At 30.6% G+C, this 24,019-nt stretch overlaps 1 non-coding gene across 1 annotated transcript; it reads right to left on the reverse strand.

The window, feature by feature from the left end:
* Positions 1–17,204: 17,204 nt before the first annotated feature.
* On the reverse strand, positions 17,205–17,277 carry TRNAM-CAU (transfer RNA methionine (anticodon CAU)). The gene has a single exon. It is a non-coding gene; the product is annotated as a tRNA-Met (tRNA).
* Positions 17,278–24,019: the final 6,742 nt, after the last annotated feature.

A 24,019-nucleotide genomic window follows, 5' to 3' on the forward strand; every position in this document is an offset into this window, starting at 1 on the left:
AGAATCGTGGTATTTTCGTTGTATTGTTCGATCGGAGCAACCTCCCCGTCTGACACCTGAGAGATTTATATTGCGATTTATCTTTTTCCCGTTTGGACAACACCTAGTCCATCTGGTACATACGGTTTATTTTTTAAGATATTTTTGTATTGTAAACAGCGATAAGTTGTTATATCTTATTAATTGTGCTTATATATTGAAATCTTCTATTTATATATGAGTACACACACATATGCATATATGCATGACATCACCAACTCGCCTGCTACGCGTGGTGATAACGGTTTTTTCCCTCATAAATATCTTTGGGGGAGACCTATACTTGCAGTTTATGTCTATAAACTGAAAAGAGTAAGAGAGAAAAATGATATATAAGTAGATGAAAGAAAATATAACCTTTTATCTGATTTATACGGAAATAACACATGTTGCGGATATGAATGGGAAATTAGCTTATTTTGATTCCCCTCTTTCATTTTCTTTGCATTTGAACCAGCAATATATAATTTTTTATCATTACTGAAATACTTTAGCGAAAGATTATTTCATAAACTTGGATACCATATTTCAAAAATATTTATTTAAAAGGAAGATAAAAAAATGAAGAATTTGTGTTTTTCATAGCATTAAGTGAACTGAACTGTGAAATAGGCGAGCATTTATACTTATAGGTAATTTTTAAATATTTTGAAATAGAATATGCTGCATTGCTATCCATTTGTACTTGTCATTTTGTGTCAGAATGCACACGACTCACCTTTATTGCCTTTTTCACTAATGTTATATTTTTTTTTTACAAAACCGAACCTTTGTTAAAAAACTTGTTTTTTAAGTAATATATCTTTGGTTAGTTATATTTTTATTGAATTAATAATTGTTTTTTTTTTTATATAAACATATTTAGATTACACTTAAAAAATAATATTTAAGTAGGTTCTAACGATAAATTTTTTTAAACGTGATCCAATCAAAGATGTCTAAAATAAAAAAAAATTTGCCCTAATTTTTATTTATTCCTCCGCGACAGTTGGCGTATGGTGACTCCTTCGATCGGATTCCGCGAATAAATTAAAATATTATATAAGTACGCATAAAAATATACACAACGATGACTCGTGGATATTTAAGTATGAAAAGGAAAGATCGAAACATCGAGTAAGAAAACAACTTCAGATTTTGTTATTTTAATGTTTTCTACACAACTTCGTTTCCGACCCTAGATTGCCGGTAGATATTCAGGAAATAAAATTAATTCTCACAACCTATTCCCAAACGTGAGAAGTTAATCTCATATTCAGGTCATGCAACGTGTACTGGTTACTATTGTAACAGTTTATTCAAGACTTTGGCAACGTTAGCGCTCTAAAGGAAGACGTAAGTAATTTTTGATGAAATTTGTAAGCAGCTACTCTGAAGTCACTGCAATACAGTAATTGTTTAGTATAGAAATGAGACCCGTTGTCGAACATATTGTAAAGTTTCTTAAAAGTGATTTCGTATGGATTAAAATTTGTAACTACTACATATTTTATAACTATGCAATAATTAATTAAAAGTAAGTCATAACCACTGTGGGCTTGGCACACTGCTCGTGCAATCGATAGCGTTTAGGACCAGGTTCTCGAGTAGCGGCCGCAAGCGCAAGCGGTCTTTGCCTTGCAGTGAGCGTCTATTGGTTGAAAGAAGAAAAAGAAGTCATAACCGATGCTTTACTAAGTGTTATAGCAATCGCTACCATGGAACATTTCTGACTTCTTATGAATCGTTTATGAATCTAAAAAGACCAAAATTTAAAATATTCCTAAAACAAATTTAATCTTACGTGTCGCTCTCGTAAAGCATCTCCGAAATTGTGATCTGCATTATCTATTAAGTTGTACGATGTGCACGATTGTATTTGTACCATGAACAAACTTTTAGTTTTTAACTAAGTTGTTTTCTACGGAAACGTATTCACTCATATCAGAACACAGTTTCAAAAGCTATATTTAAATATATGAAACATAAAATATTTACTGAAGCAGCAGTAGAGCATTGAAAGCATGACCCTATTCATTCACGGCACAATCAGAACACGGGCATGTGATTTCAGTCACCGCACCATCATTTGTATAACTTCGTTGTATTCTGTGCTAACGAATATATTCTGAATTCAAATGCTACACGCATACGGGTCAGTAAATAAAAAGGTCAGTAAAATAGGTTTATAATGACAAAAATCCCAAGTCACAGTAAATTCTGTGGTAGATTAATCACAGCAGACGGTTCACACATAACAAAATATAAATATTAATTCATACCATAGGCCAATTACGAAATATTTATAAAAAAAAAAAAGGAAAAAGAACGGGGTATTATGGAAGCGCTTACAGTACCGATGTATTGCGTGTTGATCGTTTCATTGGTAATTGTTATACGAGTATATTCTTAAGTTAAAAAACAAATAAACAATGCGAACATATTATATTTAATAATAAATATGTTATAAACAAAAATTTAAAAATTTTGATACAAAATATAAGAACTATGATCATTTCATCTGCGGTACCATTATTTTGGGGTTTCCTTTTTAAAAGGTAGAAATTTGTTAACAATATTGGAATCCACGTTGTATGCAGCAATATATATTTGGTAGTATATCATATACCAAACAAATAATGTGATAAACATAACCTCAAAATTTACTTTTAAAATATATTTGTTTAATATGTTTTGCTTCTAAATAACAATATAATAATAATAATTAATAATCAAAAGATATACTATAATTATTGCATATATTTCAATTAAATTTATAAAACATTTTCGCCTGCCACGCTAAAATATAAAAGTTTTATGAAACAAGGATATGAATTACGCGAGATGATCTATTACTTACGTCTAATCTTTTTACGAAAATGAATAATAAAGAGTGAACATAGTTTGCCATGGGTTATATTATTGGTGCGTTTTATATTCATGGTGTTATTGTGACTGATACTTTTACTTTTGAGTTTCTAGCTGGCTCTTCTCGGCAAATCAGGGTTCCGAGCCGGTAGCTTACTACTTATAGTATTAAAATTATTTACGATTCCAAAGTGCGTGTAAATGCCTATTAAAGATATTGTGAAAAGGAATATAGCTATTAGTCTTATTTTATAAAGCAAATAGATAATTTAAATTCTAGTCAATGAAAGAAAAAAAATTCTTACATAAGCATAAAATTCTCTCTCGCAGCCAGTAAACTGAATATATTAATGTAAACCGTAATAAAAGTAAACACGACCAAGGCGCAAGTGTAAATTCTCTCTCGTGCTGTCGTTTTGTGTGAATTAATAAGATGGTACTTCATGAATATTGAGGCAAGGGTAGCGGTAACTAGGTCTGTATTCATACCTTTACGCATTTCTATTAGTTATATCACATTGGAAATTGCAATAGGTTGTTAATATTAGAGCTTAAGATATCAACACTGTTTAAACTTAATAATAAAAGAATAAGCGTTTTAATGTATAATTATATAACAATACGAAATTGTTTTTAGATTGCTATTGTTTATTTAGGTATGCATACTTTTTAGTATAAACTATGTGGTGATTAAAGATTAAACTAAAAATGTATACATATCTAAGAGGGATGAAAAACTTCAGTTATAATATTCGGAGATTTTTAATTCAGAGCTTTGGAAAGAGTTTATTATATACTATGTTATTACCTGTGTCTCGCCCGCTAGATCCTGGTGAAACTTAATTAATGTCCCTTTCACTCCCCTTGAAGATGGAATTTTGAAATATTCGTTCTCAACTGACCTCTACTTGGCGAATAAAATATTCCACCACATTTTAAGTCTTTAAGTTGGTAGTTATATATATATATATATATATATATATATATATATATATATATATATATATATATATATATATATATATATATATATATATATGTATATATATATATATATATATGTATATGTTGATTACAAATGTACTAGACTTTGCATAGATAAGTAGAAAACAACATTAATATTAAAAATAAGTAAGTATCGCTTCTTCATTTACAGTACTAGTTATTAGTTTTATTTCAATTATTGACTATAAAAATTTTCTTTTGCATGTATACACATAAATATTATCAAGTTATTTACATTGTAATGACAGTTAATTAATTTATCTCAATTATAATACCCAAGACCAGTTTTACACGTGGTTGTATTATTTTAGTGACATTAACATTGATAAGTACGTATTTAATAAAATAATTATTACGATATTCTTAATAAACTAAGGTTTATTTTAATCAAAATTATTGAATCTATAAATGTTGCAATTTCTTGCATTACATATTTCTATGTGTTGTTTTGAGACGGCATACTTCATAAATAGATGTTTGCCATTAAATCCTGAACAATGATCGGCATAGAGAAGTAGTAATGCAATTTGGTTTAATCACCAGCCGCAATATACAGTGTGCTTGTACGTATAGTAATCGGCATCAAATTGGAAATGATATACGTACGTACAGAGTCTGAAACAGTAAAGGGAACCACATACAAATAATTAATGTTTGTATATCAATGCCTATGTATTGTAATGTCTCACGGTATAATTCAGTAAATAAAACAACATGACTATAAAGTAAAGGGAACATGGATATGGAGATAACGGTTTTACAGTAGTCACAAAATAAACTTTGATTCGTGATTGTTAAAATTAGGCAACGTTCGGGGTATGCAGGTTGGACTGGTCCAGAGCAAATAGATATGTAGCAGTCTCTCTGCTCGACCATTAAACGACTGTTAAAACATAATTATTCGACATTGGTTTTAAAAAGGAATTTGTTCTATAAAATGAATATTGAGGGAGGGTGTAACATACATTAGGATGATACAATTTTTATCGCAGTATTTTAAGTTGAAAAAAGCATTAAAACCTATTACAATTTTATACTCATTTGCGAGGAAGCAACATGGTAGGCTTACTTGGTTCAGCCGTGACCAAAATATAATCTTTCATTGCACCGACGCCGTGAATAACAATTAGTTTTTTTTTTTTAAATCGTCGAATCGCATATTTTAATTACTTTTACCGTTTTTCAAACTAGTTCTTTGTAATATTTGCATACCCTTCTGTATTGTACATATATATGTGTAATAGTTGTATTTTAGAAGGTAAACATTATTTTAAAGAATTAGAAACATAAAAAATGAAATAGAATATAAAACAAACGGATAACATAGATCACAAGGAGGAAAAAATACAATTGATAAAACTGTACTATGAAATAAAGAAGTAATTTACTGTAGTATTTTAAGAGCTGAAGAAAAGGAAGGAAGGAGGTGTGTATAAGGAGACAAGTAAGGCAGGGCAGTGTAATATATTGTGACGAAAAAAGAATGTCGAATAAAACAAATATAACGCCTGCCTGCTTGATAGTTCTACCGAAACCGTGGTGCCGCGTTTCTGGAAAGTGAGATAACGATGGGGGCCGAGGAAAAAGTGTATGAGCATCGTCGCTGCGAGCGGTAACGACGGACTGACGGATCGAAGCAGCTGACACTCCCTCGTCTCATACACATTTTAGGCGCGGTACTGCCGTTTCGGTAGCATTATAATTTCATATTGTATTTACATTTTCTTTTATATACTGTGTAATATTTTTAGGGTCTCCCAAAATATAGCTTTGCGTGAAAGCGCGTTAAACGTTTATAAATCATTTTTATACTGCTAAGTGTAATAAATGAATATAGACTAGTAGTTGTACATCGTATATATATATATATATATATATATATATATATATAAATATATATAGGCAATAAAGCACTTTTCATCAATAACGAACATTTTTATTACCAGTTAAAGCAATTTCGTCATAATCGACACATAAACAGAAACTTATGCAGCATATCCAAAAAGCAAGCACTAAAAACCCCTTCATTCGCCTGAGGTGAACATATGAATATTACAAAGTCGCTGCACCATGATACTCTCACACTTGACGCTTCGAAACTATTCTAGAGAAACATTTCGTAACGTCGGGATTGCTGGTTGATATATCCTGTATTTGTTAAATTAAGGCAGTAACCGAGTTTGTTGTATATTATAGGATGTACTACTAAGCTTATTCTCACGATATTGGAAATATGGATAAAAAATATTATAACTTGGTCTGCAAAGACTGCACCAAAATCAGTATAAATATGTATAAATGGATTACGTGCAGAAAATCAGATTAAATGCAGAAATTTTATATTTATTTTGTGTGTAGTTCAAACTATTTGTTTCAATTGTTTTAGTTAGCCTGTGGCGAATTCTTGCAAGTCGAATATAAAATTAAAAGTATTTCACTCATTTTTAATAAAATTATTTCTTTCTGTTTTAAACATTTTTGTTTAATGTGTTAAAGCCGACTACTTATTTAAAGGGTTATAAAATGAAATGTTTTGTTCAACTTAAATCTACTCTAAATAATTAAAAAAAAATTAATGCTAAGAAAGTATTTCTCTGTTTTCAGCAAATTTTTCTCTACATTATACATTTATGTAAATATTTTAGTGGAGACCAAGAACCGGCAAATGTTTATTCAGAATGAAGTTGGTGTCGCTAGCCGTGCAAGACTATTACAGCTTCATATTACTTATAATCTAAACATTTTTCGGCTCCCAGCGCGTCATTGTGGTGTGTGGTGGTTTGATTAGTCGGGTGGGTGATGTCTCCGAGCATCCTTGGCTCGGTTAATGGCTTTCGTCGAAGCTTCTTTTCTCTTATGATGCCTCTGTGAAAATATAGCAGTGGACGTAGTGCAGCTGAAATGTTGTTGATTATATATCTACCTGACAACTGGTAGTTAAGACTGGATAGTTTTACTTTCGAGAACGTTTTTTCTTACTCCAATATCACTACCTTATTTCTGAAGCTAAGGATTTTTGGATATGGTGTACCTTACATTAATTTACAGCAAATGAGCTACATATTTACTCCTTTAAAGTTTTTACATTTATAACCAATCATTCGGTTTGTAAACGATAAACAATAGTACAAATGAATACCGAAATGCCGATGGCGGTGTATATTTTATTTCAATTGCACGGTATTTGTATTTTACTGTAACGATATAATACTCAAGAGAAAATGTAATCAGAATGAAAGTCTGAATACTATTTTTATCTCTTGTAAAATAAAAGCGCATATAATACAATTGTAAGATAATACAACATATATTCGTAAAAATACTTTTATTCGTTGTGGTACCTATCTACGTATGTATATATACAAGTAATATTTCAAATATATTATTTTCTCCGAGATAATAGATATATAAAATAACTATTATTAGGGTTCTTCGTTTCTGTCGTAAGTCGTCCATGCTGGACATACTCCTCACAGATTTCCGATAAGACCGGTTGAAAGTGGCCTGGATCCAGCGTTTAGTGACATCCGTAATAAGGTCTTGTGTCCATATTGTTTGTGGACGCTGTGCTTACTGGTTTGTGGTCTTCATTCCAAAACCTTAAAGTCCCGGATTATTACTTTAACTTGCTAATCCGCTGGGCGTTGTCGATTACTTTCATTCGTCTAAGGATCTTTTCGTTCCTTTATCGATCTATAAAAGAAGTCTCGATCTTCATGACACCTTGAGCGGCTTGGAGCTTTTCAGTTAGGCTAGAAGATTATTCGAACCAACATAAAAATTAAAAAGTGTAATTCATTTAATTTTCATTGATAGTTTAATAACAAGACTTTACTAAAACTAGAACTATTTGTAACAAATCAGTTACTTTAAAAAGTGCTAAGAATCAATAAAACCCTTGCGAGATTTTAAATACTTTTAAAGGAGTTTTAATAAAAATTTGTTTTAATCTATATCTAAAGTCTCTGAATTTTCCATTTATTCTGTTTTTTAAGATTTTGTTTGACGACAAAGTGAGTTCCCAGGACGAAGTCGGTATAAAAATCTCACTGATTGTACAAAGCCCTTTTAATTACAATAAAATATTAAAAAGAGAATTTAAAAATAATCGCCGCAAAAAAATTCTCAAAGTTTTTCCTTCTGTACTTTCATTTTGATAGTTATAAAATGATGATCTCAGTAAGATAAAAATAGATTATAATGTTAAAAAAAGCAATTATTTATTTAAATACTTAATTAAGCTTTACTGGAAAAAAAATTATACAAAAATACTTAGGAATTTTTGGTTTTAAATTTATACCATGGTTTTCTACTATTTCTACAGCCATATCTCTCACTTCTCAAATGTAAAGTATATTATTTGCACTGAATACATATGCATAATTATAGTAATACACGGTCGTCGATATTATTTTATCACCATGATCATATCAAACGATAGGCGCTCATTGTAAGACATAAGCCCTACCAAAGATCGCCATGACTGGTCTGGTACTTACGCCTCGTTTACCGGCTGGTCAAGCTTTTCCCTCAGTGGCTGTCGGTTGCACGAGGGAACTGCCATTTCAGACGAGCAATTTTTTGTGCTACATCTGCGGCTTTATAATTTATAATTATAATAAATTTTTATTTAATATTTACACTCTTTCATATTGATACATTTTTTTGGTACGTAAATAAGAACACGTATAAGTATAGAAGAGTTTAAATATATCATGTCTTTAATTAACAAGATTGTAAGAGAATACAAGGAGCTAACACAGTCTAGAACATAGTACTGCGTAGTGGGATGTGCAGTTTGTAGTGGAATGTCATGTCTTGCGGTGTTTGCGGAATGTTATCTAACACGAGTATTTGAGCAACGTACAGCAACTGCATTTCTGTGTCAATATTATACCAGCTTCTCATGAATTTACAGGAATATCTATTGTCAAAGGAATGTCACTTTAAATACCTTGCTATTCTTCAATATGGACACATTTTTAGGATAAAAAAGTAATTGGATGAAATTTATACGAAGTAATTATAAATATTAATACAATATATATTATTAATAATGTAACAAGATAGATATGTAATCGTTTTAAATTACAAAAGAAATATTTCTGTTTGATAATTTTATTATAAATTTATTAATCAATAATTAAATATCTATCTTTAGATTTTTTGTTACTTAAGGTTATATTGCTATTCGTTTAAATAAAAACAATTACGTAAATTTTGTAATCATAATGTCGTTAATACGACCCTGATCAGTATTTTGTTTTTATATTTTTAATATTAGATTCTTAAGAGTGTCTTTCTGGAAGATACACAGCCCTTATATAAAATATATTAATGCTGTCAAAGATCAAACTTTCAAAGACTATTTTAATTAAAAATTTCTGTTCGGTATATTTGCCCTTATGTTTTGAAATCGGGTATATTGTATTGTTTAAACATAATTAATAGCATTGTATTAATATTTTATTAACGTTTTTGTTCTTATTATTACATTTTTTATCGATATTTTTTAAACTTTATTATTACAATACGCGTAGTGTGTGGTACCAGGCAGGCCCATAAAAGAGCATAAGAGTAAAAAAAAACAAATGATAAAGATTGGCTGAGTTTGATTTTGCAGAATGTCGATTTAATCTCTCCGACATTTTGATTTAGTTAGATTAGAACCGATTGTGTTTATAAATGTCTATTATTTCGCACGTGTAAATAGAAATTTCGGACATTATACCCCTGTAAAAGGCTTCTGGTAAAAGTGTCTGTGAAACTAATACATAAATACGATTTATTTATGGTTATTAATAAAACCATATTGTAAAACTCAATGTTTCAGTATATATGACTTAAATATACCTTTTCAACGCTGTAAATGCAGCCAATGTACAAATCACCAACATGCTCAAGTTGGCTTAAGTAAGTATGCAAGTAAAAGTGTTCACGTTATAAACACTTCCAAAGTACATTAGTGGGTTGGTAGAGTGAATCTTGAAGTAGCAATTTGTTTGTGATTACTCATGTTACATACCCTATTTTCTCCGTAAGTTTCAAACAATTCCATATTATTATATAAAAGGGCATTAAATTAACACCAAACCAATTTGTAATGAATATAATTAACTGCAATTATTAATGACTAACTGCCCTGATTGAAACTTCGTAGATTAAAAAAATATTGGTCTGTCCCATTTTGAAAGAAAAAATAAAATAAAACGTACTTTCGTGCGATCTCTTTGTATTGAAGTGTATATATACAGGTTGATTAGTTATAGGTATGAAGACATTTACACATACATTTTTTCATTCATCATAGAAAAGTAATCACTCTTAAATATGTTACATTAATTGATTGATTTTCCTATCGGTATGCGACAGGCTAGTACCTTAGACGATGCAAAATCTGCTGGAACAGATGTAAACAATAAAATTTCATTAGAATTTTGACAACGCTTTTTCTTACAATACATTTCATACATTACGTTATTTATTGTTTGTAAAACCATAGATTTTTAGATACATTAAACGTTATTTGACGGGAAAATAACTATACATTCACTGCTTAATCAGGATCTGCTCCTATAACCAACTATACTACATAAGTTTAACTAGACACTTAAATTTTTTTTATAAGTTAGATACGACAGTTACGTAATTATTGACATTAATACTGCTAACGACGTAACTAAACGTAAAGATTACTGTTATAACGCATTGTTTAATTGTGGATTTTTAAATGTTTAAATGATTCGAATACTTTTGGGTCGAATTTTAGTTTATTTATATACTTTGAAAGCTTCTACATTTATAATAAATCCAAAAAAAAGTATACATTTGTATGTACTTTATAAATAACTTGTTGCAAGTAAAAATCACCCAAGGGTAAATTACAAGCAGCTCTAAAAATATTATAGTTAAAAAATCTTTTTTTGCATTAACAGTTTCTTCATGTGCGTACTTTAGGAATCAAACAAATAACAGCCAAAGAAAATTTTTGGTTAGTGTTGGGTACGTCGTGAAGTGCGAAAACGATTATCATCAATTGGTGGTACACTGACGAACGGGAAGGGAGCAAGCGATAACTTGTCCCATGGGAGACAGGCGGTGCAATCAACGCGCAAGAAAATATCTAGTAAGCAGTTGATTTATCCACAGGCTACGTAGTGTCTAATAAGACGACTATTTTATAATTAATTTATCGAGACGAAGAGAGATCTAAAATCCCATATTTAGTACTTATATTTTCGGTAAAAATCAGTATCTACAATGTTCCCCGCTATTTTTAGTCTTACATGGTATTATTGTTTTGAATTAAAAAAAGCGCAACATAGAGGTTGCGTAGTTAGAAAGCTGACAAATATTTTTAGTTATTTTATGGCCGTCTTTTATGCCAGTTCTGTATAATTTGTAATGTATTAGAAATTTATATCTGTATGAAATTAGTGTTACGTTATATATTTATTCATTCGCTTGAACGAAATATTATAGTATATTTTTACGTTGTAATTGTAAAACCATTTAAGAAAAAAATTATGTGCAAAAATAAATATTTGGTGAAATATAATAATAAGAATTTAAACGAAAATAATGATTTCTATCACTATCACCAGCATTGTTGTAAAATGTTTTTGATAATGTAACACAAGCCTTGGGTCAGCTATAGTCTAATGCTATAGTGACCCGAAGCAAAGTAATTTATTTAAGATATTAAACAAAAATACAGGTTAATTTTGTATTTATTCAAAGCAAGAATTAATTTTCGATATATTTGGCTGTTGCTTAAGGTTGAGCATTTTATTTTTGTTATATTACTGTTTCGAATAATAGATCATTATTATTATATCAGTCGATAGACGCCAACTGCAAGGAAATCGAAGACCGGTGTTACGCCGCCTGCATTTGTAAATTTCTCGCAACCTCAACTATGACGTTGAACCGTCTAGTGGAAGACCTACCTGTGCCGCACTACTTGCAAAATTTAGATATTTTAGATGTGATTTGTAAATAATTGTCAATACAATTGCAATCGAACGACTCAAAACTGTTGTTAACACTGTTGTTTTTTTATTACTATTATTTTAAAAATGTTATATGATTTGTATCCATTTTACAATTTAAATAATTTTTAGTGAAATTCATGTGCGTTATATTAAACAATCCTCAATTTGCGATGACCTCCGGAATAAACGTGACGTTTTCAGTATGGAGATGCGACATATTAATATGCATGAATGTTATTCGAATGTTCGAACGGCTGAATACAAGTCGTTGTAGACTTTAGCAAAACGTTTCGAAATGGATACATTATTCAGAAATACATTGTATGAATGCAATGTTTAAACACAACAAATACATTAAGGAATTATATGATTATTTTTAAACAGAAATAACATTTCCTAGTACTCCGGCATTTTAATTTTAGCACGAGAAATTTCTAGAGTTCTGCGTTCTTCATTTAAAACTAGGTGAAACTGCTTCGAATTTACAAGTCGAATACAATACCGTTTTTCAGCGCCAACTGCTAACAAGTGTCGTAAATCCAAACTTTGACCAAATTAGGTTTGTTGGCAGGATCAACTCCTTGGGAGCACGCGTCCTCGAGATAGACGTACGCAGTATACGCAAGTTTTTATTTAAAAATGTTTTGTATAGTAATTATTTAATATTAACATAAATATACACGTGGAGAAAGCACCTTCATAATGACGTCTTGTTGGAAATAAAAGGGGGAGGCCCAAGTTTAGCAGTGGACGTCCTGTGGCTGAAACGATAAAGTTGAATACATACGTCGGAAAAATAGCCTTTGTTATTTTTAAAAGATTGTGTGAGATCGTATGTGCGAAGTTGACAGTACTTTTTTTTGGTAACTACAATAAACTTAAAATAATCAATCAACCTTCTATACTCGCCTAATAGCGTAACATGTCTTCATAGATTTGGACGTTCCGGTGATTGTATCGACAGCTCTATTTTTCTTATGCTATTGGTGCGTCGCTATTTATACTAAACAAAAAGAATTATTCATCCAACTTGAACAATTATTTGTACCAATTGCCCTTAGCAATTAACTGCTTATGTAATACGTGCATATCATACAATGTCAGTTAAGCCGTATCTTCTCACCTTCTTCTCCTTAGATAGTTATGGCAGCTCGCTGAGTTCTGGAAATTAATAAACTGCAACATCTCGTGCTGGTTAGAACCGGCCAGCAATGTATGGATAATATTAAAAGATTGAAAATAAAAATTGTATATATAGAATAAGTAATAATAGTGTAATAATTTTATAAAAGGTAGTTTTATTTTTTATAAATGGCGACACTACACGACCCCGTCACTCTTTTGTGACAACTTCTGGTAAAAGGATTTTTGAGACGAGAGCTCGGTCACTCGTTCATTAACCATAGAAGTGATAAGTTGTCTAGTGGAAACTATGCTAGTTGGCCTGTAAGAGTATTAAAAGTGTAATAAAAGTATTTACTGTGCTGTGAATTGGAGTTTTTCTGATAATAGGAACTAGCAGTTTTTAAAGTGGTCTCAGTGCACTCTATTCGTAAAAAGAGTGCACGTGCACAAATATGTATGTAGTTAATATTTTAGGTAGCATAAGTGTTTTTAAAATGTATACTGTAAAATTAAGAGGAAATTATAAAAATAGGAGTATTGATAAAATAAAAGTTAGGTTAAAATTAATAAGCCCGATACTTAAAAAAAATTATTTAAATTAATATAAATTAATTATATTATTATATATTTATTATAATTTATATTAATTATATTAATATAAATTAATTAATTTAGGTAGTAGGTTTTTCTTTAAAAAAATGTAATAAATTAAGTCATCTGAACAACTTTGAAACCTTGCTATAAAAAGATTTTGCCATTTGGCGGCAGAAGTTTCAGGCGAAGAATAATAAAAAAACATAAAATATCAACATATCTATATTGTGTGCACAGAAAAATAAAACAATACTGGGTCATTTACTGCTTAATATTTAAAGGTTTCTCACACTACTTACGTACGAATTACTGACGTTGGTGTAAATGATATATTTTCGACGTTGTGTGTAAAGTTTTAAATTGATATTCATTACACAACAACATAAGTGTTCCCTAAGCCACATTTTCAGATTTTTATTAAAATAAACACGCAATATTTTAATTTAGTTTCCTGGTAATTCCGCAAATTAAAATTTACGAATCAAAATATCGCGCTTCGTTTTACCGGCAGCAAACTAATGAGAAAAATCGACAACGACAATTTTTACGAATTTAACAATACTTTACGAATTGGGCGACGTAACGGCGCCCGGACATGTTTAATTGGCAACGATAATCGAGTGCACAAATTGGAAAAAAAAAAGAAAAATCAAATGAATACACGTTTAAACTCCATTATGTTATAAAGTTTCCTATTTACGTTCAACAAATAAGTTTATTACTTGGTATATAGTCACCTGAGGACATAAAAGCAATGAAATCATAAATAATAAGTATGATTGTCAAAATTTAAGAGAAAATTACATATTTTACATCGCTTTTTTATTCTGCTATATATGCCCAATATCCGCCATCATGATTTAAGCTAGAGTTTTTTTTATGCTGAATATAGGTCTCCCCATAAACTTCCAAAAGGACCGTTTTTAAGCTGCCTGCATACTGCATCTCCTGTTAACCTTAACAAGGTTCTTTGTCCGCCTTGTGTGTGGACGTCCATCGTACAAAGCTTAGCACTTTAAAAAATAAAATAAACTTAGAATTTTGCTCTCATAATTATAAGATAAAAAATTGTTTTTATTTTAGATTATCTAAATAAGTAAAAATATAAATAACGAATTTTGCAATTATAAAACAAATTATTGTAAAAAGAAAAATTAGTTTTTTTACAAAGAAATATTTATACTTATTTGAAAAATTAAGCCTTAGTTATGCAAGTATAAAATATAAAGCGTGTATTTTAAACCATAAATGACTAAAGGTATGTACTCTAGTGTTCAACATCCACGTATTAATAACAAAACTTCCAGACAGAGAACGGCGGTACGTCGTGGCGTAATAATGGAACCGACGCTTGTTTGTGCATTGGCCACAAAGTACAAAGGGTGTTTGCAAATAGACTAATTGGTCTCAAAGAGAAATTATTTCCCGTATCAACAATGTTGCAAGTATTATAATATAGAGTTTCATAAAGATATGTTTGTAGAGATTTGTGATGAATTCCGAAATTAAAAGAATTTATGTATTGTTGACTTGTTAGCTTTATATAACTTCATTGGTTTTAGTTCACATTTGAAGTCAAAATTAAAATATCAAAACTTACGTGATTAATTATAAGATATTAATTTTTATTTCACTGTTTATTACATTTAAGCGGTTAACATTTTTTTTTCAATACAGGTAAAAACTTAATCGTTTTTTTAATATAACAAGTACGTTACATGTATCCACATAGATTTAGAAAAAGTTATTGATTCATTTATGGCTATCCTGTAGGAAATAGTTATTACTTAATTTTAGTACTATTTAAGACTCAAATATTTCTTAGCAAAATTTATCACAACGAAGTAGGAAAGCGAATAGAAATTAACATGATTTGCGCTTCACAGATACATAAAAAGATTTGAATGTTATCAAAAAATAAGCACTCTATCGTATAATGTAATGAAATGTATGGACAATGTTTACTTGAGAAAAAATACCCAAAGCGAAAAAAATGACAAAGCTTTCATAAATTTTATGACTTGGAAAGATTTAAAAGAAAACATGAAGGTGTTTTAACATATCTCGTATAGTGTAATTCGTCGTAAAGTATAATTATATCTTCATTGTGTACAGTGAAAACCGAGTTGTTTAGATGTATAACACAATTTTATCCCTGTACATTATCAAAGAACAGTTGTTACGTAAAACTATAAACAATTATGTTTTTTAGTCTAGTTTAGGAAGTAGAATTTTTTAGTCTAGTTTAGGTTTCCTAATACAAACCTGATATGTGATACCAACGTACATACGTTGTTAACATAATCCAGTATGTAACTAATAAGGAAAAAAGAAAAATATTAACTCACTTGAAATAATAAAGAAACAAAGCGGTTTCTTGCGGCCATTATGGTAGCATATAGGTGTCATAATGGTGTGATGTGGTATAAATGAATATATATTACAGCCTATCATATGTATATATTTTTATATATATATATATATGCAAAGTGCAAAAAAGTAACTAACTTATAATTATTCTTGTTATTTGAAATCTATCTTTACAGTCTCACTTGTTTTTGAACAACTATATGTGGGAGCAGTATATCATTCCAGCAATGACTGGCAGCGAGCTCAAGTATTCTCAGGCAGCAATTAGGCAGATATGACGGTGACTTAAACAATTTTGGTGACACTAAAAAGTTTTGCTACTTCCCTATTCAAAGCTTCACCGCATTTGATGTGGCAGGGAACTCAAAGCGCCTCTTTAAACCTCATTATAGTAACTAAGTTCATTGATTCTCTTACAGGCTTCGCTTCTCTTTAGATATTCTACTTGCTGGGAAGACTGTTTAGTTCTTGGGTCGCTTCATATAGTAACTGGGCATAGGGGCCTTCGCGAGGGGACCACAGCTTGGAGTTTAACTCGATACAATAGTGAAACGAGAAGGTCGAACTTCAGGTACTATATTATTATTTTCGGAAGCATTACAACAGATAACATTACTATCTCTTCAAAAAGTGATAGCGCTGGACGAAAACGTGACGGTAAAAACTCCGATAACGCTTTTTAATAAGGGAAAATCTTATGACCCACTTTAGTATTCAAATTTAGCTAACACTTCAGTGAAATTGATTTAAAAGGTCCCGTGTTTTAGAGGCCTATATTTTTATCTAATTTGAATAAAATTTTAAGATTGTTTTATTCAATGTTTCTAACAAAACTGGTGATAATTATGATTAATTTAAAAAAGTCAAAGGTATTCGATACCAGATAATAGATTAGTGGTCTATGTAAAAAGAGGTTTCCATCTATATACTGACTCATCACGATATATCTAGAATCATAAGACTTAGACTTGAAATTAAAAAAAAATATTCCTTTTATTGGGTAAAGGGCATCTAAGAATGGAATTTACGAAACTGTTCCCGCAATGGGATTGAGGGGACATACATAAAAATTCATACGTTCAAACTATAGTTCTTATAGAATATGAAAAAATGAATAAAAACGTTTTTGACATGGTAAAAATTACCGAAAAAAATTACTTCGCTCAAAAATTTTTGGACCACGTGTAAAACGGGACAGTTAATTTGAATATATGTATTTACAAAAAAATTTGCCCCGGGTGAGGATCGAACTCACGACCTTAAGATTATGAGACTTACGCGCTGCCTACTGCGCCACCGAGGCTTATATGTACTACATGTAAAATAATAATATACACTAGCGTTAAAACATAATGCTTTAAGGTCATCAAATTAATAGATTAGCTATTTTTATTTTTGGCTAAATACTACAAATTGACGGTAGTAATCTCTAGATGAAAAAAAAAATTAAATACACATACAAAACAGGCAAAAAAAAACTTTGATTCGAAACCTCTAACTCTTTTTTATTATCAAAATTAAGTAAAATCTCTATATATCTAAATAAACCACACACTTTTTGTGAAGAAGTTGTAAGTTGTTTTGAAATATTTTGTGTTGAATATAACGTTAATGAACAGGGCGGTAAGAAATATCGCCCGTGTAATTAATTCATTACGAAATTTAAGACTTAATCCTGCCGCAGTTTTCATGTAGGTTAATTTTTTTTTCAAATTGCTGGAAAGGCTATTACTTAGTGCCTGCTGCCAAAATAATTATGTTTTCCAAGCGACGGTATTAAATAACGCGGCGAGCAATTAACGCCAAGGCTTTGTGTTTTGTTTATAATTAAAGATTGCTGGCGTCTGTAAGTCAAAATAATCAAAGACCTATTATTTTATTATAAGGTAAGATAAACATTTATTACCCGCCACAATAACACACACAATTACACATGCAAAATTATTGCAAAAGCATACTTTTAACTAAATACAAAAACTTACTCTAAAATAGAACATAATAAAATTATCATCATACCAGTCGATAGACACCCACTTCAAGGAATAGGCTGACTTACTTACTCCCGCCTACACACGCCGTGTTATCGGCTCATGGTCGCTGTTTAAGACCTTTTCAGTCCCAGCAGCCATCTGTTGTAGGTGCCATACGCCCTGGCTACTGCCACGCTACTGTTGCCACGAGTAATTCTTCGAGCTTCTTCGGTGACCTTGATACTTGATGATATAATAAACAATGAAACTATTTAGTAAAATTGACGTCTGTTGCACTTGTGCGAAATAGGTCATGGATACAATGACAAGAATCACCCAGTGAACAAAAACTTGACTGTCAATCGTGGACCTGCAGCTGATCAGAACAAAATGTATGCGGTATGGTCTTATGTGGTGTGTACTTATCGTCTGATCCGTATAACTGATTGTAAGTATAAAAGTGTTTTTTATGTAAAAACTGTTTTGTTTTAATAATGTTTATAACAAAAGATAACGTTTTATCTCTATAACTACTTTGTTGATACGTTTATGTTAGCTGCAGAAATCATTCCGATAATGTGATTATGTCACCTGATGGAGACGTGGTTCGGCCATCTCGTGCACGCCTGTTTTGGAATACTGAATGCGTAATGAGTGACAGCTGAGGTTTAAGACCTGGTGCAGGGTCTACCTAAGAGATTATCAGACAATCTAGTGAAATTAATAATGCATTAGTTCAAGCCGATACTCTAGAGGTGCGATTGAGTTTAATTACTGTGAGCGGATCTAAGATAAGCGTCTTTAGTCCTGTACCACTGCAAACCCAGTGAAGGTATCATTTGGCGGCTAATTTAGTCCTATTGGGATACATACCTGGACAAATAGCCACTAATAGTATACCGTTTCACAAAACAAACAAAAAACACTAGATTTTTTGTAGTAAAACAAAATTGTATTATCATCATCAACATTTCTGCGGGACGTCGTAGCTACACATAAGCCTATAGGCCCATAGGTTCCCGGTAAGACGATCCGTGGCTAGTTGGGCTGTATGCATTCTTAGCACCATTTGCTCCGTCATTTCCATAGTTTTTTATTTATCTTCAGGAGTTGCGAACCACTTTTCGCAAAGCTTGACTAACGTGTTGGCGAGTACAGTTTTTAATCTCAAATGTGGTCGAGTGACGCAGCTGCCCGATGTCCGTGAACATTTTTTTCCTTAGTCGACTCTTACGGCAAATACGGGAGGGTTTTATATTACACGTAATTCTCTGTGACTAGATTTTACTAATAAACTTTTTGTATCTATATTAGTTCGTTTCTGTGCTAAGAAAACTAATTGATATTATCTGTATCATTATCACTATAACAATTTTAGGACGTTTGCACTGCTGGACAGCGGCCATCTTGATAGATTTTCAGTAGGATAAGCGACATTAATTTTTAATAATTTGCATCAGCAATATAATATATAATAAAGAGCAAGGTGAAAACCTTTGTTAATGTTAACTTATATTAATTTCTTCATTTAATTAATAATATACAGTCGTAAAACAGAAGTGTTAAAACTTATTGCGTCTAGATTCAGGTAATGTATGCTTGAAAAATATAATTTCTTGCTTTACAAAATAATTCATTATCATCATGTGCCCACTGCAAGGCATAGTCTATCACCGACGATAATATAGATAGTTGTCAGCGAATAATTTCTTTTGTATATTTTGAAGGATAAAATATCTATGAGCAAACGTATTGCTTAATTGAAATTTGTTTCCGCGAAACAACATCGTCGAAACATTTATCTTGTAAACGTAATTTAAACTGTTTAGTTCCCGGAATGTTTTAAAGGTATCCGTTTTAATTTTAAAGTTTGTGAATTATTATGATACTTTAATAAAGTTTATATTATTTTATATCTACGTACACAAAAAGGCAAGCATTGTATATATATATATACACACAGGTAATATATAATATTTTAGAATGATAACTTTTTACAGGTTGATTAGTTGTATAAAAGTTTTAAAGGGGCGATTGTATAGCTTATTCGTGAGCAAAAAGCTATAAAACTTGTACACCTATTTCTATTCACACCGTATAAAGTGATCACTATGAGTTTTTTTTCTACTGGAATACAACGGGCTTATATATTTTGGTAGTACAAAGTCTGTAGGAACAGACAGTAAGTAATAATGAATTTTAATACGTAGTAATAATTTTGAAAACGCTTTTTTCTTAGTTTATTTTCAATACGTAATTTATTATTTTTTAAAGCGATTGATATTTGCAAAGGGTACCCCATGCATTAGTTGACCGAAAATTACTTTTACGTTTATCTCTTTAAAGCTTTTATAGCTATAACCATTCATTCTGTATACACAAGTTTCTTTAATTGATTAAACTGATATGATATGGAGTGAACGACATGTCTACTGAATTACTGATTTATATAAAATAAAAGTAAATTAATAAGATATGAAACAGATCTAATGAAGATGAGTACTTTCTGTGTGAGCGTGATTTTAGTAAAACTTTCTTTGAAATCAGTGTGCTCTCGGTGAAGTTGGAATATTGAGTTATTACTTTTGCAACTACTATCGAATAAACTTACGAAAAGTTAAGGAGCATCTTAAAACCGCAAATGACAAACGTTGAGGAGAAATTCATCTAAATATGAAAGAAAAAATTCTTAAAGTAAATATTTATCTTTAAACGCTTCTTATTTTACGCATACGTAGCCACAAATATTTATAGCGTTTTTTGTATTGAAATGTGATTCATAAAATATTTTTTATTTATAATCGTTAGAGCTACATATAGTACCTATAATCCCTTTTATAAAAGTATTGACTTGACTTTGAAACAAAAAAAAAATCTAAGATTTTGTTTAGTATGGACCACATTAAATTGAATAAGGTTGTACAGTCTCCTATGGTTGAAGATATCTTCTATAAGAATATAAAGAATGCTTCATCAAACAAGATGTTCTGACAAAGGGGGAATCAATATGAACGTGACCAGAACTTTGAGTTAGATCCTCAGGGATGCTTCGTATTACTGTTTTTTATTTGAGATATTACATATTTTTAATATTCACCCGATGATATACATTAGCACTAATATTTTTAATTTGTTTTACACAAAATTAAAAGGTAAAACTGTTGGAAATTAACTATATTATTATAACTTATTTATTTATTGATTTTCGTTGTAAGCAAGTATTTCCATTTATTCAGAACTTGAGTTTATAACGAGGCTTTTAAACTATGTACCATTACTGTTAGCTGTTGAAGCAATTTATGCAGTACAGCACAAACTTTTAATAATCACTCGAGTTCCATCAACGTTTAGTGTGTCGTACATAACTTGTTCACCAAGTTAGACGTTGCAACGGGCTGTAAGATACTAAATAATATCCTCTTTCGTGAATTTACACTGTGAATAACATAGTGTTTAAGAAATCAGTTATAAAATAACACAGCGGTTATGTAAACGACTGTAATGACATTACAGTGGAAAATGAAAAGGCCCAGTTTATCTTTTCCACGGAACACAATGGTTACGGAATTGCATTCCGTTTTCCGTTATTAAGAATCGTTCAAAGGAGAACGCAATTGCAACGATAACGTAATAAGAGGGGATCGAAAGAAGCTTTGTGCAATCAGTGCGATTTATTCTTTAGTGACGTGCTAGGGGACACGCTCCTTGTCCGGGGTAATCGAAATTATTTCGATATTCGCTATGCAATTCATTGACATGAATATAAAAGAATCGTGTATTGAATTTTGTTTTATGAATTAAAAGTAACTATATGTATGGTGACATATTTTGAAATGCGAAAAAATGTCCCGTTTCACCAAGAGAAGCACGATTGCTTATATATGTAGTCATTACACCAAAAATCTATATACTGGACTACGAACTACCGCATCCAGCATATTTTCCAGATTTAGCCCCCAAAATATATTATTATTTCTTTCCAAACCTGAATATCTGGGTAATAAGAGATTCAGGTCTCATGAGGAGGTCATTACTGTAACAAATGCCTATTTTTAAAGCCTTGTGAGAACCTTTTATTTGAAAGGAATTAAAAAAATTGGTAAAACCCTGAACTAAACGTTTTGTTCTAATAGAAGGTTAGATAAAGTTAAATGTAGAGTCCATTAAATCCGACAATAAAATGCAAATGCACTACTCGTTGCCTCGTCAGGAGTTTACAGTTTGCAGCATTCGAAGTCTCCGTAATTCACAGAGGTGAGGTGCTAACTTAAAGGTCATCTGAATCTATTACTGTAACTAGTTGTCTTTATTACATAACCGCACATACCTTAATATATAATTACTCATTTCTTAGTATTACTGTTATCGATTATTGAATGAATGTATTAAGCAAATAATATAAAAATTCAAGAGAGTCTGGCTTCGACTGGAACTTTCTTAGCGATAACTTTTGTATTAAGAAGTTTCGCAGACCCCTCACAACTGTCAATCCGAATTATTCATCCTACATCAAATAGAACCTTGATTTAATACTATGAAAAATATACATATTTTATATTTATTCCACAATTTACCTTTTCTATATTAGAGCCAACAATTGGTTTTATTACCAATGTGAAAATAATTACTATTTAGTAAGATTTGCATTTAATACTTATTTAATGAGTTACAAAAATAATGGTGTTCTCATTGATTAAACGTTTAAACATCACAAATGTGTTTTGTAAAACAATTGTATCTGTACAAAGGTAGATCAACACACAGGTTTTAATAATGGATAAATCACTTCATTTAAATCTAAGAAATTAAGCATGAGCATGCTCTTTATTATTAGTATGACTAGCTAAAGTTATCCTCCTTTTATTAGAAATGGATTATTGTCAACATTTATAACATTTTGTGCATTAAAATCTAGTTTAAATTGCACTTTTCACTGGCTAAAGCATAAAATTAACTAAGTTTACACGTGATGTAAACTTTTAAGTTTACGTGATAATAATGCCGACATTATAATTATATTCAATTAATTTTCACTTTATTTACAAAAGGAATAAAACACGATACTGAAAAGTTCAACAAATATTGAATAATAACAAAAATCATCATCATGATTTCAGCTCTAGAACGTTCACTGCTGGGGATAAGTCTTCTCCATAGATTTACAATAAGACCAATAAGAATTGGTCTATCACTGACTTTGTCTTTTTTATGTAATGTAATATTAACTTCAAGTTTTGACTGACTTTTAAGTTATGACATAATTTTAATAAATTAATTTGGTTAGTGATTCGTTTTTATTTCTTTGAAATTTCTTCTATGATCTAACGACGATGTATGAAATATTTCGACATAAAGTGTCGGTTAGAGACAGGCTTTTGCTTTAAATTGAGGGTCTTGCATCTAGAGGGTTATTAATTGTACAACACCGACTATTGCCGCTTCATAAATCTCCGTCGACTTAACGTCGGCACTGTGAAATATTAACCGCACGCCGGTTTTGACGCCTCGGAGCACTCGAAAGCAAGTAAATAATATAATAGTGCTGGGTTTAACTTACAATCAAATTTACTACTTTGTTTCTCATATCAATTTCGTTATTATATTATTTAATATGTAAACTAATTTTTAAACAATAGTAAATGTTTTCACACAAATAAATATTGTTTTCGTAATTAGTTTTAACTATTAAATGGATAGCTGTTATTGATTACGGTTTTTGTTTGCATCTGCTTTCAACGGACACTAATTACCTTTGTTTTAATGCATATTATGATTTCAGAGAGTCATTAACCGTTTTTAAGAAGTATGTTTTGATAATCAGTCCATGTGACGGAGCATGGTGTTGCAGATCCTTTGAATGTTCAAGAAAATTTAGTTGTTTATGTATCGTGATTGGGCCCTCGTGATATGTATAACAATTACCTACATGATAAATATGCCCAGACGAAAAAGTTTGGACTCGTGAACAACAGATTTTAATAAAGTAGATAATTATCGTTTAGATTATCTTGACATGGGAATAATATTATAACATAAAATGTTTTTTTTTGTTTGTGGTTATATACGTCACGAATA

Source organism: Battus philenor, unplaced genomic scaffold, assembly GCF_028537555.1.
Source record: "Battus philenor isolate CCGP_79_NKW_IND1 unplaced genomic scaffold, ilBatPhil1.0.hap1 SCAF_11, whole genome shotgun sequence".
Lineage (NCBI taxonomy): Eukaryota > Metazoa > Arthropoda > Insecta > Lepidoptera > Papilionidae > Battus > Battus philenor.